Source organism: Loxodonta africana, chromosome X (assembly GCF_030014295.1).
Source record: "Loxodonta africana isolate mLoxAfr1 chromosome X, mLoxAfr1.hap2, whole genome shotgun sequence".
Lineage (NCBI taxonomy): Eukaryota > Metazoa > Chordata > Mammalia > Proboscidea > Elephantidae > Loxodonta > Loxodonta africana.
Genome location: NC_087369.1, coordinates 128,799,121 through 128,815,533, shown reverse-complemented (window position 1 = coordinate 128,815,533; position 16,413 = coordinate 128,799,121). Strand labels below are relative to the sequence as shown.

Here is a 16,413-nt window from a genome sequence, read left to right as displayed (position 1 = left end):
CCGACAGAGAGAAAGCCTTCCCCTGGAGCTGATGCCTTAAATTTGGTCTTATAGCCTACTAAGCTGCAAGAGAATAAACTTCTGTTTGTTGAAGTCATCCACTTGTGGTATTTCTGTTACAGCAGCACTAGATGGCTAAGACAGAATTTGGTACCGAGAGTGGGGTGCTGCGCCAACAGACACCAAAAATATAGAAGCAGTTTTGAAACTGTGAATGGATAGAGAACTCATAAGGAAATGAGGACAGCTGTTACACTGGAGATGGCACAGACAGCAAGAAGTAGCAGTAGAGAAATGGGAGCAGAAGAACCAGAAGACCAGCACAAGACAGGACTAGAGCTGACCCATAGAGTGAGAAAGCTGAGTGACTTTGTGCAGGAGGCTTCCTGGTGAAGTGGGCTGCCTCCAGACACTTATTGGTGAAGCTAGGCTTGCCAGCCCATGGAGCAGGAGAGCTGAGTGCCTTTTGGCAGAACTTTACTGGCAAAGTGGGGTGCCTCCAGGCACTTATCTGTAAAACTACAGAGGTTTGGAACACTTGCCCCAGCAGGGCAGATGTGGGAGAAGAGGCCCAAGGGGCCAAGAGGCCAAGCAACCAGGAAGCAACAGCTAAAGAGACAAGGAATGTGGGAAGCAGAGCTGCCTTGTTCTCAAAGAGTGGAGTCGCCAGTCAGGTGAACTAGGAGAATGGGGCCGCGTAATGCCAAGGGAGCACAGTTGCTATTACAGTGGGCCTGGAAGGCAGAGGTGAAGCCCAGGGCCAAAGGGTCTCCACCCAGAATCCAGAGAGTATGGCCAATACCTAGAGTCTGGAGGGCAGGGCCATTGCGTGAGAATAGAGGATTATTTTTAAGCCTTGAGGGCTAATGTAATGTGTTCTGCTGACTTCCTTAGTGCCTGTTATCTTTCCCTCCAATTTCTCCCATTTGTAATGGAAATGTCTAGCTTGTGGCCTGTTCCACCACTGTACTTTGGAAGCAGATAACTTGTACTCTAGATTTCACAGATGAAGAGGAATTTTTTGGATTTTGGACTTGGAGTTGAATTAAGACTTTTGCTGTGCTATGATGGGATGAAAATGTTTTACATGTGTAAAGGACACAAATTCTGGGGGGCCAAAGGGTGGAATGTCATGGATTGAACTGTGTCCCCCCAAAGTATGTGTCAATTTGGCTAGGCCATGATTCCCAGTATTGTGTGATTGTCCACCATTTTGTCATCTGATGTGATTTTCCTATGTGTAGTGGATCCTACCTCTCTGACATTAATGTGGCAGGATAAGAGGCAGTTATGTTAATGAGGTAGGACTCAGTCTACAAGATTGGATTGTGTCTTAAGTCAATCTCTTTTGAGATATACAAGAGAGAAGCATGCAGAAACATATAGGGACCTAATACCACCAAGAAATAAGAGCCAGAAGAATAGCGAGTCCTTTGGACCTGGGGTCCTTGAGCTAAGGGGCTCCTCAACCAGGGAGAGATTGATGATGAGGACCTTCCTCCAGAGCCGATAGAGAGAAAGCCTTCCCCTGGAGCTGATACCCTGAGTTTGGACTTCTAGCCTACTAGACTGCAAGAGAATAAACTTCTGTTTGTTGAAGCCATCTACTTGTGGTATTTCTGTTATAGCAGCACTAGATAACTAAGACAGCAAAGAAATAGACACAGAAGCAAATGGAAGCTTTAAAACTGAAAAATATAATAACCAAAATGAAAAAACTCAGTGGATGGGATCAACAGCAAAATGAAAACAACAGACGGGAAAAAAAGTAGTGAATTTGATGATAGAGTAATAGAAATCATTCAATCTGAACAACAGAGAAAAAACAAATAGGAAAAGTGAACAGAGCTTCAGGGACATGTGGTAGACTATAACAATAGATTACATTCACATCATTGGAGTCCCAGAAGAGGAGAATCAATGTAGGGCTGCAAAAGTATTTTTAAAAAAACTACGTTTGAAAATTTCCCAAATTTGGTAAAATACATAAACATACATATTCAAGCAGCTGAATGAATCCTAAACAGCATAAATCCAAAGAAATCCACACCAAGGCACATCATAATCAAATTCCTGAAAACTAAAGAAAAAATCTTGAAAGGAATGACAGAGAAATGACAACTTACATATAGGGGAAAAACAATTTGAATGAGAGCAGATTTCTTAGAGATCATGCAGGCCAAAAGGCAGTGGCACAATATTTTTCATATGCTAGAGAAAAGAACTATAAATCCAGAATTCTATATCCAGTGAAAATATCCTACAAGATTTCAGGGAAAATTAAGATGTTCTCAGATGAAGAAAAGCTAAGAGAATTTGTTGCCAGCAGATGTACCCCCAAAAAATGACTAAAAAGTCTTGAAATACAAAGGCAAGCAAAAAGAAAAAAAAAGGAATTTTTTAACATCAAGAACAACAGAAAGAGTGAAAATATGAGTAAATACAATAGACTTTCCATTTTTCCTTGAGTTTTCTAAATTATGTTTAATGGTTGAAGTAAAAATCATAATATTGTCTGATGTGGTTCTAAAAATATTTAAGAAAATAATATGACAAATGTGAGAGGGTAAAAAGACTTAAAAGGAGGTAAGATTTCTATACTTCCCTCAAACTGATGAAATGTCAATACAGGAGACTGTGATAAGTTATTTAATTATAACGCAATACCTAGAGCAACCACTAAAATACACATAAAAACAGATGAATTAAAAAACACTATAGATAAATCAAAATAGAATTCTAGAAAAGGTGCGATTAACCCACAGGAAGCCAAGTAAAAGAAAACAGAGAATTAAGACCAGAGAGAACAAACAGAAAACAAAAAGTAAAGTGGCAGAACTAAATCCTAACCTATCAATAATTACATTAAAAATAAATGGTCTAAATACCTCAAATAAAAGACAAACATTGACTGAGTAGATTAAAAACATGATCCAACTATATGCTGTCTATAAAAAACTCACTTCAAAAATAACAGTATAGTTAGGATGAAAGGATAAGGATGAAAAAAGATACACCATGCAAACATTTTTTTTTTATGAAGCAAGAGTGGTTATATAATATCAGATAGAGTAGACTTCAGAGTAAAGAAAATAACCAAGGACAGAATTACATTACATAATGATAAAAGGGTCAGCCACCAAGAAGACATAGCAATTCTGAACGTGTATGCACTAAACAACAGAAGCTCAAAATCCATGAAGCAAAATCTGATAGAGTTTAAAGGAGCAATGAACAAATCCACTATACCACTCTCTCAAGAAACTGAGACCTATTAGACAGAAAATCAACAAGAATATAGATCAAACAACAAAATCAACCAACAGGATATAACTGACATATATAGAACACTCCACCCAGTAACAGTAGAGTATACTTTTTAAGTACTCATGGAACATTCACCAAGTTAGATTATATCCTGAGTCATAAAACAAACTTGAACAAATTTAGCAGAACTGAAATCATACAGAGTATGCTCTCTGATTGTAATGGACTCAAACTAGATATCAATAACAGAAAGAAAATAAGAAACTCTCCAAACACTTGAAAATTAAACTCACACTTCTAAAGAGTCCATTGATCAAAGAGGAAGTCTCAAAGGAAGTAAAAAAAAAATTCATAGAACCAAATGAAAATGAAAAAAAAAAAAGTCAAAAATCTGTGACATGCAGCTAAAGCAGTGGTAAGAGGCAAATTTATAGTACTAAATGTTTACCTTAGGGGGAAAAAAAAGAAAGTCTCAAATTAAAAATCTAATTTACCACCTTAAGAAACCAGAAAAAGAATAGCAAAATAAATGCAAAGCAAGCAGATGCAAGGAAATTAATAAAGATATGAGCAGAAATAAATTAAATTGAAAACAGATCATCAATACAGAAAATCAATGAAACAAACAGCTGGTTATTTTAAAACATCAGTGACAGTGACAAACCTCTAGCAAGACTGACAAAGAAAAAAAAAGAGAGAAAAGACACAAATGACCAATATCAGGAATGAAACAAGGGATATCATTATAGACCCTTTAGACACCAAAAGAATAATAAGTGAATACTACAAACAACTCTAAACATATAAATTTGACAACTTAGATAAATTGGACCAATTCCTTGAAAAGCTCAAATGACCACAACTCACTCAATATGAAATAGCTAGTTTGAATAGCACTATTTTTTTTATATAGCTAATAAGGAAATTAAATTCATAATTTAAAAACTTCCAAAAAAGAAATATCTAGGTCCAGATGGTTTCACTGGAGAATTCTACCAAATGCTTAAAAAAGAATTAACATCAATATTACACAATCCCTTCCAGAAAATAGAAGGGAACACTGTCCAACTTATAAGCCAAATATTACCTTGATGCCAAAATAAAACAAAGATCACTAATGAATAGAGACACAAAAACCCTTAACAAAAATTAGCAAATAGAATCCAGTGTTATATAAGAAGAATTACACACTACAGGCAATCCCTGGGTTACAAACGTGTGACGTATGTACAACCCGTAGTTACGAATCAATCCCCATAAAGCCTATTATATTAAAAATTCAAGGTACATACAATGGTTCTTAATAACAAATAGGTGCTACTTTGTGATGTGCATCAAAACATTATTATTATTACTGTATTATTATGTTAGAGATGTTTTACTGTATCTGGAAATGTTTACTTTTTATGCAGAGAAAGGTACACTATATACTATATACCAAGACAAACATTTGACTAACTGATGTTAGATACGAACTGTACTTAACTGTTCTGACTTATGTACAAATTTGACTTAATGACAGACTTAGAACTGGAACTTGTTTGTAATCTGGGGTCTGCATGTATATGACTAAGTGGGGTTTATTTCAAGGATGCAAAACTGGTTCAATACGAAAAAATCAGTCAATATAATCCACCATACTAACAGACAGAAGAAGAAAAATCACATGGTCATACTGATTGATGCAGAGAATCTATTTAACAAAATTCAACACCCCATTCATGATAAAAACTCAGAAAACTAGGCATTGAGGGGGAATAACCTCAACTTGTAAAAGAATATCTACAAAAAATACCTACAGCTAACGTTATACTTCAAAGTGAAAGGCTGATTGCCTCCCCACTAAGATCAGGAATAAGGCAAGGATATAGTTCTCACCACTGTTATTCAACAGAGTACTGGAAGTACTAGCCAGCACAATAAGGGCAAAAATAAAAGGCACACAGAGTGGAAGGAAGAAATAATACTTTCCCTACTTGCACATGACACAATCGTCAGCTTAGAAAATGCCAAGAAATCAACAACAACAACAAAAAACTCCTTAGAATTAATCAGTGAATTTGGCAAGGTTGCAGGGTACAAGATCAACATATAAAATGCAATTATATTTCTATATAGTACCAGTGAACACATGGAAACTGAAGTTAAAAATACAATACCATTTACAATCACTCAAAAAATTGAAATACCTAGGTATTGTTCTAACAAAATATGTACATGATTTGTATGCTGAATACTACAAGCTGCTGATGAAAGAAACAAAAGAAGATCTAAATAAATGGAGAGACATACCATGTACATGGATTGGAAGACTCACCACAGGAAAGATGTCAATTCTTCCCCAAATAGATATACAGGTATATACTGGTTTAACACAATTCCTATCAACATCCCAACAAATACATATATGTATGTATGGATATATATATGCATACATATACGGAAACCCTGGTGGCATAGTGGTTAAGAGCTACCGCTGCTAACCAAAAGGTTGGCAGTTCAAATTCACCAGGCGCTCCTTAGAAACCCTGTGGGCAGTTCTACTCTGTCCTAAAGGGTCTCTATGAGTTGGAATCGACTTGACAGCAATGGGTTTGGTTTTTTTAATGCATGTATGTTTACATATATTATACACATATACATATGTGTTTAAGTATATTATATATACGTAAATATATATATATAGGCAATTTTTTTTGGATCCTACAATTTATGTGGAAAGGCAAAGAAACTATAATAAGCTAAAACAAGTTTGAGAAAGAATAATAAAGTAAGGGGAATGACTCTACCCTACTTTAAGACTCGACTTGATGGCATACAACAACAACAATCAAGACTATGTGGCATAGCACATAAAACCCATTGCTGTCGAGTCGATTCCAACGAACAGCGACCCTATACGACAGAGTAGAACTGCCCCGTAGAGTTTCCAAGGAGTGCCTGGTGGATTCAAACTGCTGACCTCTTGGTTAGCAGCCGTAGCACTTAACCACTAAGCCACCAGGGTTTCTGCATAGCACACAGATCAATTAAAAATAATAGAGAACCCAGAAGTAGACCTTTATAAGTACAGCAAATTCATTTTTTTTTTCAGTGCAAAAGCAATTAAGTAGAGCTAAAGCAATCAGGTAGCTATAGTCCAAAAAAAAAAAAAAAAGAACCTTGACCTAAACTTCACACTTTTATATGAAAATTAACTCAAAACGGATCATGGGCTTAAATGTAAACCTATAAGACATTTAAAAGAAAACATAGGAGAAAATCTTCAAGACCTAGAACTTAGTGAAGAGCTCTGAGACATGACACCAAAAGCATAATACATAAAAGAAAAAAATTGATAAGTTGGGCATCATCAAAATGAAAATTTTTTGCTCTGTGAAAAAACCATATTATTATAGTATGAAAAGGCAAATCACAGGCTGGGAGAGGATATTTGCAAACTACATATCTGACAAAGGATTTGTATTGAGAATATATAAAGAATCCTCAAAGCCAAACAGTAAACCAACAAACAATCCAATTAGAAAATGGGCAAAGGACAAGAAGAGACATTTTATTGAAGAAAATATAGGGATGGCAAATAAACACACGAAATGATTTTCAACACCACTAGCCATTATATAAATGCAAATTAAGATCATGATGAGATGTTACTACATACCTATTAAAACAGCTAAAATAAAAAATAATGACAATACCAAATGCTGTCAAGAATGTGGGGAAACCAGATTCCTTATACATTCCTGGTAGGAATGTAAAATGCTACAGCCACTCTGGAAAACTAGTGTGTCAGATTCTTAAAAAGCCAAACATACACTTACCATACAAGCCAGCAATTGCTTTTTTGGGCATTTATCTCAAAGGAATGAGAACTTACGTCTATATAAAAACCTGTATATGAATGTTCATAACAGTTTTATCTGTAACAGTCAAAAACTGGAAACAACAAAAATGTCCCTCAATATGTGAATGGTTAAACAAATCATGGTATATCCGTACCTTGGAATACTATTCAGCAATGAAAATAAAAATTAATGATACGCTAATCAATGTGGCTAGATCTCAAGGGCATTTTGCTGAGTGGGAAAAAAAACATCAACCTGAAGAAGTCATATACTTCATGATTCCATTTATATAGCATTCTAGAAATGACAAAATTATAGAGATGGAAAACAAATTTCATATTTATCAGGGGTTAGGGATCATGGCCACCAGTGTGTCTGTAAGTTTGTTGTACTGTGGTGGATTGTATGTTGCTGTGATGCTGGAAGCTATGTCACCAGTATCTCAAATACCAGCAGGGTCACCCATGGAGAACAGCTTTTCAGCTGAGCTTCCAGAGTAAGACAGACGAGGAAGAAGGACCCGGCAGTCTACTTCTGAAAAGCATTAGCCAGTGAAAACCTTATGAATAGCAGCAGAATATTGTCTGATACAGTGCTGGAAGATGAGCCCCCCAGGTTGGAAGGCACTCAAAAGACGACTGGGGAAGAGCTGCCTCCTGAAAGTGGAGTTGACCTAATGATGTAGATGGAGCCAAGCTTTTGGGACCTTCATTTCCTGATGTGGCACGACTCAAAATGAGAAGAATCAGCTGCAAACATCCATTAATAATTGACACATGGAATGTACAAAGTATGAATCTAGGAAAATCGGAAGTCATCAAAAATGAAATGGAACGCATAAAGATCGATATCCTAGGCATTAGTGAGCTGAAATGGACGGGTGTTGCCCATTTTGAATCGGACAATCATATGGTCTACTATGCCGAGAATGACAAATTGAAAGTGAAATAGCATCACGTTCATCGTCAAAAAGAATATTTTGAGATCTATCCTGAAGTACAATGCTGTCAGTGATAGGATAATGTCCATATACATACAGGGAAGACCAGTTAATATGACTATTATTCAAATTTACACACCAACCACTAATGCCAAAGATGAGGAAATTGAAGATTTTTACCAACTTCTGCAATCTGAAATTGATCAAACATGCAATCAAGATGCATTGGTAATTACTGGTGATTGGAATGCGAAAATTGGAAACAAAGAAGAAGAATTGGTATTTGGAAAATATGGCCTTGGTGATAGAAACAATGCCAGAGATCGGATGATAGAATTTTACAAGATCAACAACTTACTCATTGCAAATACCTTTTTTCAACAACATAAACAGCGACTATACACATGGACCTCACTGGATGGAATACGCAGTAATCAAATCGACCACATCTGTAGAAAGAGATGATGCAAAATCTCAATATCATCAGTCAGAAGAAGGCCAGGGGCCAACTGCAGAACAGACCATCAACTGCTCATATGAAAATTCAAGTTGAAGCTGAAGAATATTAAAACAAGTCCACGAGAGCCAAAATATGACCTTGAGTATAACCCACCTGAATTTGGAGACCATTTGGAGATTTGAGGCATTGTGTACTACTAACTGAAGACCAGATGAGTTGTGGGATGACATCAAGGGCATCATACATGAAGAAAGCAAAAGGTCATTAAAAAGACAGGAAAGAAAAAAAAGACCAAAATAGATGTCAGAAGAGACTCTGAAGCTTCCTCTTGAACGTAGAGTGGCTGAAGCGAATGGAAAAAATAATGACGTAAAAGAGCTGAACAGGAGATTTCAAATGGCAGCTCAACAAGACAAAGTATTATAATGAAATGTGCAAAGACTTGGAGTTAGAAAACCAAAACAGAAGAACACACTCAGCATTTTTCAAGCTGAAAGAACTTAAGAAAAAATTTAAGCCTCGGGTTACAATATTGAAGGATTCTATGGGGAAAATATTGAATGATGCAGGAAACATCAAAAGAAGATGGAAGGAATACTGAGTTACCGTTCCAAAAAGAGCTGTTCAACATTCAGCCATTTCAGGAGGTAGCATATGATCAGGAACCGATGGTACTGAAGGAAGAAGTCCAAGCTGCACTGAAGACATTGGCAAAAAAACAAGGCTCCAGGAATTGACGGAATACCAACTGAGATGTTTCAACAAACGGATACATTACCAGAGGTGCTCACTTGTCCATGTCAAGAAATTTGGAAGACATCTACCTGCCCAACCAACTGGAAGAGATCCATATTTATGCCTATTCCAAAGAAAGGTGATACAACTGAATGCAGAAATTATCAAACAATATCATTAATACCACATACAAGTAAAATTTTGTTGAAGACAATTAAAAAATGGTTGCAGCAGTACATCGACAGGGAACCGCCAGAAATTCAAGCAAGATTCAGAACTGGACATGCAACGAGGGATGTCATTGCTGACATCAGATGAATCTTGGCTGAAAGCAGAGAATACCAGAAAGATGTTTAAATCAAACCAAAAACCCAGTGCCATCAAGTCGATTCCGACTCATAGCGACCCTACAGGACAGAGTAGAACTGCCACATAGAGTTTCCAAGGAGCGCCTGGCGGATTCGAACTGCCAACCCTTTGGTTAGCAGCTGTAGTGCTTAACCACTAAGCCACCAGGGTTTCCTAGAAACATGTTTACCAGTGTTTAATTGACTATGCAAAGGCATTCAAGTCTGTGTATCATAACAAATTATGGATAACATTGCAAAGAACGGGAATTCCAGAACATTTGATTGTGCTCATTCAGAACCTGTACATAGACCAAGAGGCAGTTGTTCAAAATGAACAAGGGGATACTGCATGGTTTAAAATCAGGAAAGGTGTGTGTCAGGGTTGTATCCTTTTACCATACTTATTCAATCTGTATGCTGAACAAATAATCCAAAAAGGTGGACTCCGAGAGGAAGAATGTGGCATCAGGATTGGAGGAAGACTCATTAACGACCTGTGAAATGCAGACGACACAATCTTGCTTGTTAAAAGCGAAGACTTGACGCACTTACTGATGAAGATCAAAGACCCCAGCCTTCAGCATGGATTACACCTCAACATAAACAAAACAAAAATTCACACAATTGGACCAATAAGCAAAATCATGATAAACAGAGAAAAGATTGAAATTGTCAAAGCTTTCATTTTACTTGGATCCACAAACAATGTCCATGGAAACAGCAGTCAAGAAATCAAAGGACGTATTATATTGGGCATATCTGCTGCAAAAGATCTCTTTAAAGTGTTGAAAAGCAAAGATTTCACTTTGAAGACTAAGGTGCGCCTGACCCAAGCCACCGTATTTTCAACTGCCTCATATGCATGTGAAAGCTGAACAACGAATAAGAAAGATCGAAGGAGAATTGATGCCTTTGAATTATGGCGTTGGCAAAGAATATTGAATATACCATGGAATGCCAGAAGAATGAATAAGTCTGTCTTGGAAGAAATAGAGCCAGAGTGCTCCTTGGAACCGAGGATGGTGAAACTTCATCTCACATACTTTGGACTTGTTATCAGGAGGGACCAGTCCCTGGAGAAGGACCTCATACTTGGTAAGGTAGGGTCAGCAAAAAAGACGAAGACCCTCAACAAGATATATCGACACAGTGGCTGCAACAATGGGCTCAAACGACAATTGTGAGGATGGCATAGGACCAGGCAGCTTTTCCTTCTATTGTACGTAGGGTCACTATGAGTCGGAACCAATTCGATGGCACCTAGCAACAACAAGGATAGTGGGGGGTAGGTGGTGTGTGTGACCATAAAGGGGTAGTATGAGGAAGATCTTTGTAGTAATGGATTAGCTCTGTATCTTGAATGCTGTAATGGTTACTTGAATCTGCACATGTGATGAAATCATATAACTCATTCTAATCGATTTCCTGGTTTTGATATTGTACTATGGTTATATAATTGTAAGGAATGGGGGAACTGGTTGTCATGGATTGAATTATGTCTCCCCAAAAATGTGTGTATCAATTGGGCTGGACCATGACTCCTGGTATTGTGTGATTTTCCTATATGTTGTAAATCCTGTCTCTGTGATGTTAATGAGGGAGGATGGGCGGCAGTTGCATTGCTGAGGCAGGACTCAATCTACAAGATTAGATTGTGTTTTGAGGCAATCTCCCGAGATATACAAGAAAGAAGCGAGCAGAGAGACAGGGGGACCTCATACCACCAAGAAAGCAATGCTGTGAGCACAGTGCATCCTTTGGACCTGGACTCCCTGCGTGAAGAAGCTCCTAGTCCGGGAGGAACATTAATGAGAAGGCCGACAGAGAGAGACAGGCTTCCTCTGGAGTCGATGCCCTGAATTTGGACTTTTAGCCTACTTTACTGTGAGGACATAAACTTCTTTTTGTTAAAGCCATCCGCTTGTGGTATTTCTGTTATAGCAGCACTAGATGACTAAGGCACTGGTTTAACAGGATACAGAGACCTTTCTGTAATCTTTTTGCAGCTTCTTGTGAGTCTTTGAGTATTTATAACAAAAAGTTAAAAAAAATGAACCCTCTTATAAAGCAAATAACTCAGGAACAAGAATGCGGGGGCTAAAACTCAGGAAGTAAAAAATAAATAAAATATTTTAATTATAATAGCCTACAATGGAATGGCAGTTTTATGAAGGAGTAGCTTTTAATTGGGAAAAGTTTGTATAGGCCAGTGACATACAATACGAAGAACATTTAACAGCAGTATCAAAATATGATTTAAGAAAATATTACAGCCACAAATTAATACATCTCATTTTAAACCAGGCAAACTGGCAAGTGTGAAGGGCTTGCAATAAAACACATGGGCAAAATACATCTGCAAACAATGAAAAATCATTTGCAAAAGGTCTTCAAGCCGGCTGTTCAGACTTTCTCTAGTATGTTACGAATGGAGAAGTTTCATTCTAAATAACCCTGAACCCTATTCCTGTGACTGTCATATAGTTAGTTGATTTGCATACGCCTTTTGTGCTAAGGTATCCTCAAATTGTGTTTCACTATTCATTCCCAGTTGTGCTTCGATAAGAATATTCATGCTGAGTAAAGTATTTCATGATAATTAGAAGGTAACAGGTGGGGAAAAAAATTACCTCTTGCTGCACTGTCCAAAATGGTAACCACATGAAACTATTTAAACTTAAAATAGTTAAAATTAAACAAAATTTTAAAATTCAGTTCCTCAGTCACACTAGGCACATCCTGAGTTCTCAATAGCTTTATGAGACTAGTGCTCACCATGCTAGGCAGCATAGATATAAAACATTTCCATCATCACAAACAGTTCTATCAGACAGGGCTGCCCTAGAGCACATAAAACAGGTCGTTTTCCCATCATCATAGGTGCAGCTTCAGCCCAAAGAATTCTGACAGGAATTAGTATTACATTATCGAGGGTTTGCATTTACACCTAATTCCGTCTTCAGCAATATTTAGCAATATGTTGCAGTGCTAGGGCTTTGGGGTAGAATAGTTCTGGATTTCAATTTTAGCTCCAGTTTACTAAATTGTATGTGTGACCTTAGGCATGTTACTTTACTTCTCTGCGCCTGTTTTCTCATTTAAAAAAAAATGAATAGTAGTACCTACCTCATAGAGTTGTTATAAAGATTAAATGAGGTAAACCCATGTAAAGCTCCTAGCCCAATATCTGGCAGATATGATCTATAAATGCTATTTATTATTGGCATTATTCTTTAAGCTTAAGAAGACGAACTTGGCTTGCTCTAGGACCTAGAATCTAGGTGATCAACAGAAATGGCAATAGGGAACATGCAATCATATGAGCAGCAAGGGAGTCAAACCCTAACAGGATCCCTTTTGACTTTCCACGGACATAAGTGGCAAGCACGTAATTCCTCCATAACTTGAGGCCAGCAAAGAAGGAGGAGGTACCTTCTCCCCTAAAGATTTGTCTAGCATCTCTCAAACAATCAAAGGGCAAGGGTACTCTAATGTGACTCAGGTTTAAAAAGTTAACCGCCATGTCATGTCAAGCAAAATAAACGGTACAATAGCAAAACATACTGTCTATAAAAGAAAATTACCCAAACAAGTCGATCAGTAGGAGAGGCACTTGGAATTATTTTTCTAGCTGTTTCTAACAATCAGATCAAATTCCTTGATGTGTTATTATGGTAAAATGTCACTATGCCCAATCACATGTGAATACCACACAACAGGCCTATGTACCTCTGTAATCAACTGGATAAATATTTACTGAACATCTACTACATACAGGGCACTTCTGTTCTACTCCAGGGGTCAGCAAACTACAGTCAGTGGGCCAAATTCAGCCACTTCCTGTTTTTGTACTGTAAGCCAGGTAAGAATAATTTTTACATTTTTAAATGATTGGAAGAACATCCTACAACCGATATTATCAAACACTAAATGGCTTTGGAAATTAGCTTTTGCTGAAGACTCGATAATGTCTAATTAATTCAACCTAAAATTACAAGGCAGAACAGTACTTATATGTGAAACTTATTCTGCAGTAAAGTTATTTCATCAGTGAACATTGTTTAAATCACACGTAACCTCAACATGCCTTATATACTTCCAATGCTTCGAAGTCAAAACAACAAAACCACAATGAGATACCACTTCACACCCACTGAAACCCATTGTCGTGAGGTCGATTAGAACCCAAAGCAGCCCTGTGGGACAGAGTAGAACTTGCCCCCATAGGGTTTCCCAGGCTGTGAATCTTTACAAAAGCAGACTGCCACATCTTTCTCCCGCAGAGCGGCTGGTGGGTTCGAACCACTGACCTTTCGGTTAGCAGCCAAGCGCTTTAACCACTGAGCCACCAGGGCTCCTTCACACCCACAAGAACAGCTACTTAAAAAAGATAGACATTAAAAAGTATTGCTAAAGAAGTAGAGAAATTTGAATGTTCATACATTGTTGGTAGGAAAGTAAAATTGTGCAGCCGATTTTGTAAGGAGTCTGGCAGTTCCTCAAAAAGTTAAACATAAATTTGCCATAAAAGAAAAAAAATACCTGTTGCTTTCAAGACCATTCAGACTCATAGCGTTCCTACAGGGCAGAACAGAGCTGCCCCATAGGGTTTCCAGGGAGCGCCTGGTGGATTTAAACCACCAACCCTTTGGTTAGCAGCCATAACTCCTAACCACTGTGCCACCAGGGCCCCAACTTTGCCATAACCAAACCAAACCCAGTGCCGTCGAGTTGATTTCGACTCATAGCGACCCTATAGGACAGAGTAGAACTGCCCCATAGAGTTTCCAAGGAGCACCTGGTGGATTCAAACTGCCGACCCTTTGGTTAGCAGCCGTAGGTAGCCCTTAACCACAATGCCACCAGGGTTTCCCAACTTTGCCATATGACCTAATAATTCCACCCTTAGGTATCTACCCAAGAGAACACAAAGACTTGCACAAAAATGTTCTTACCAACATTAATCGCAATAGCCAAAAGGTGAAAACATTCCAAATGTCCATCAACTGATGACTGGATAAACAAAATGGGTTCTAGCCATACAATGGAATGGTATTCAGCAATAAAAAGTAATGAAGTACTAATACATGCTACAATATAGATGAACCTCAAAAACATTATACTAAATGAAAGAAGACAGACACAGAACAGCACATATTGTATGGTTTCATTTATATGAAATGTTCAGAATAAGCACATTTTTAGAGGCAGAAAGTAGATTAGTGGTTGCCTAGGGCTGGGAGTGGGGATGGGGATTAACTATAAACAAGCATGAGGGATCTTACTGGGGGAATGAAAACATTCTAAAACTGATTTATGATGGTAGTTGCACCACTCTGTATAAGTTACTAAAAATCATTGAATTGTACACTTAAAACAGGTGAATTTTATGATATGTAAAATATACCTCAATAATGCTGTTTGAAATATATAAAATAAGCAATAGGGGAGATTAAGTGTGGGTATATGGGAACTCCGTACTACCTTTGCAACTTTTCTATAAATCTAAAGCTATTCTAAAATTTAAAAAAATTATTTAAATAAAAAAATTAAAATAAAAAGACATAGGTTCATGGACTGATATCAGTATTTGGCTGTACCTATCCGTGTACAAAGACATTTTCAAAGATGAAATATGTAAAATATTATTACAGACCAGCATTAACAGATGAACATTTGGAAATGATTCTTACAATAGGGAACACTAACTTTGAACACCAACTAAACAAACAAAAAAAATCAAACCCGTTGTGGCCTAGTCAATTACAACTCATAGCGACCCTATAGGACAAAGTAGAACCTCCCCATAGGGTTTCCAAGGAGCGCCTAGTGGATTCAAACTGCCAACCTTTTGGTTAGTAGCAGAGCTCTTAACCACTGAGCTACCAAAATGTTATCCCCCCCGAAAGAATTCCATTCTTCTCATTAAGTATTACAAAAAGTAAAGTATTATTATTACATTTTATTTTCATCAATAAATATTTGTTGAAACTAGTTTTCTTTCGTAGTATGTAAGTACCTACATAATATCCTCAATATTGCCTTTTGGTCTACAAAGCCTAAAATATTTACTATCTGGCTCTTTACAGAAAATATTTACCAACCTCTGTTCTACACCGTAACAGGATAAATATACACATAATCAGTCTCTTTCTTGAGTGTATTTTTACCATTACCTAATTTTGGCACAATGCCCCCTCCAGACATGCCCTGTGAAGGGTAAGCCTTGCATCTCTTCTTCTATTGCACTATTTCAAAAAAAAAAAAAACCAAACCCGTTGCCATCCAGCTGATTCCGACTCATAGCACAAAACGTTCTACCAAAACCTTGATGTCATCATCATCATGATAGTAAAGTAACACCATACCACAGTATCCCTAGGATGACTCTCATTAGGTTGTGATGTCACCAAGACGTGGACTCACCGAGGTCTTTTAGGTATCAAGTGACTCCCATGGTATCACACTCTGCTGTTGGCATCACCCTGGCACATCACCTTACTATGGTATCATATGCTATCACTGCTGTGACAGAATCCCGCCCTGATGTCACTCCGCCGAGATGTTAGAGTAATTACTCCCCACTTTTTCTCCTCCACTCCCTTGGCAGTGGCAAGGAGGGGGAGGGTAGCCACAGTCACCGGTACGAGCTCAGGAGGTAGTTCCCAGCTCCCTTCCGCCTAGCACTGCAGATCAGGGCCCCCGGGGGACAGAGCCTTTAGGGTCCTATAACTCTGTTGCTCTGACCCCACACCCGTTCTGTGTAGCCGACTCAATGGGCAACCATCCACCCCGGCTCTTTCACAGGGTTCCTCA

At 37.9% G+C, this 16,413-nt stretch overlaps 1 protein-coding gene across 5 annotated transcripts in view; it reads right to left on the bottom strand.

Moving 5' to 3' along the window:
- The window catches only part of ATG4A (autophagy related 4A cysteine peptidase), a 63,151-nt gene that overhangs the window by 43,700 nt on the left and 3,038 nt on the right, over nucleotides 1-16,413 (bottom strand). Inside the window, exon 1 of one of the 5 annotated variants that reach the window (XM_064278666.1) lies at nucleotides 16,024-16,406. The exons of the other annotated variants lie outside the window; for them this stretch is intronic. The gene's annotated coding sequence lies outside the window, so the exon portion shown is untranslated. Of the gene's footprint in view, nucleotides 1-16,023; nucleotides 16,407-16,413 lie in introns of those variants that run through there. 5 annotated transcript variants of the gene reach the window in all.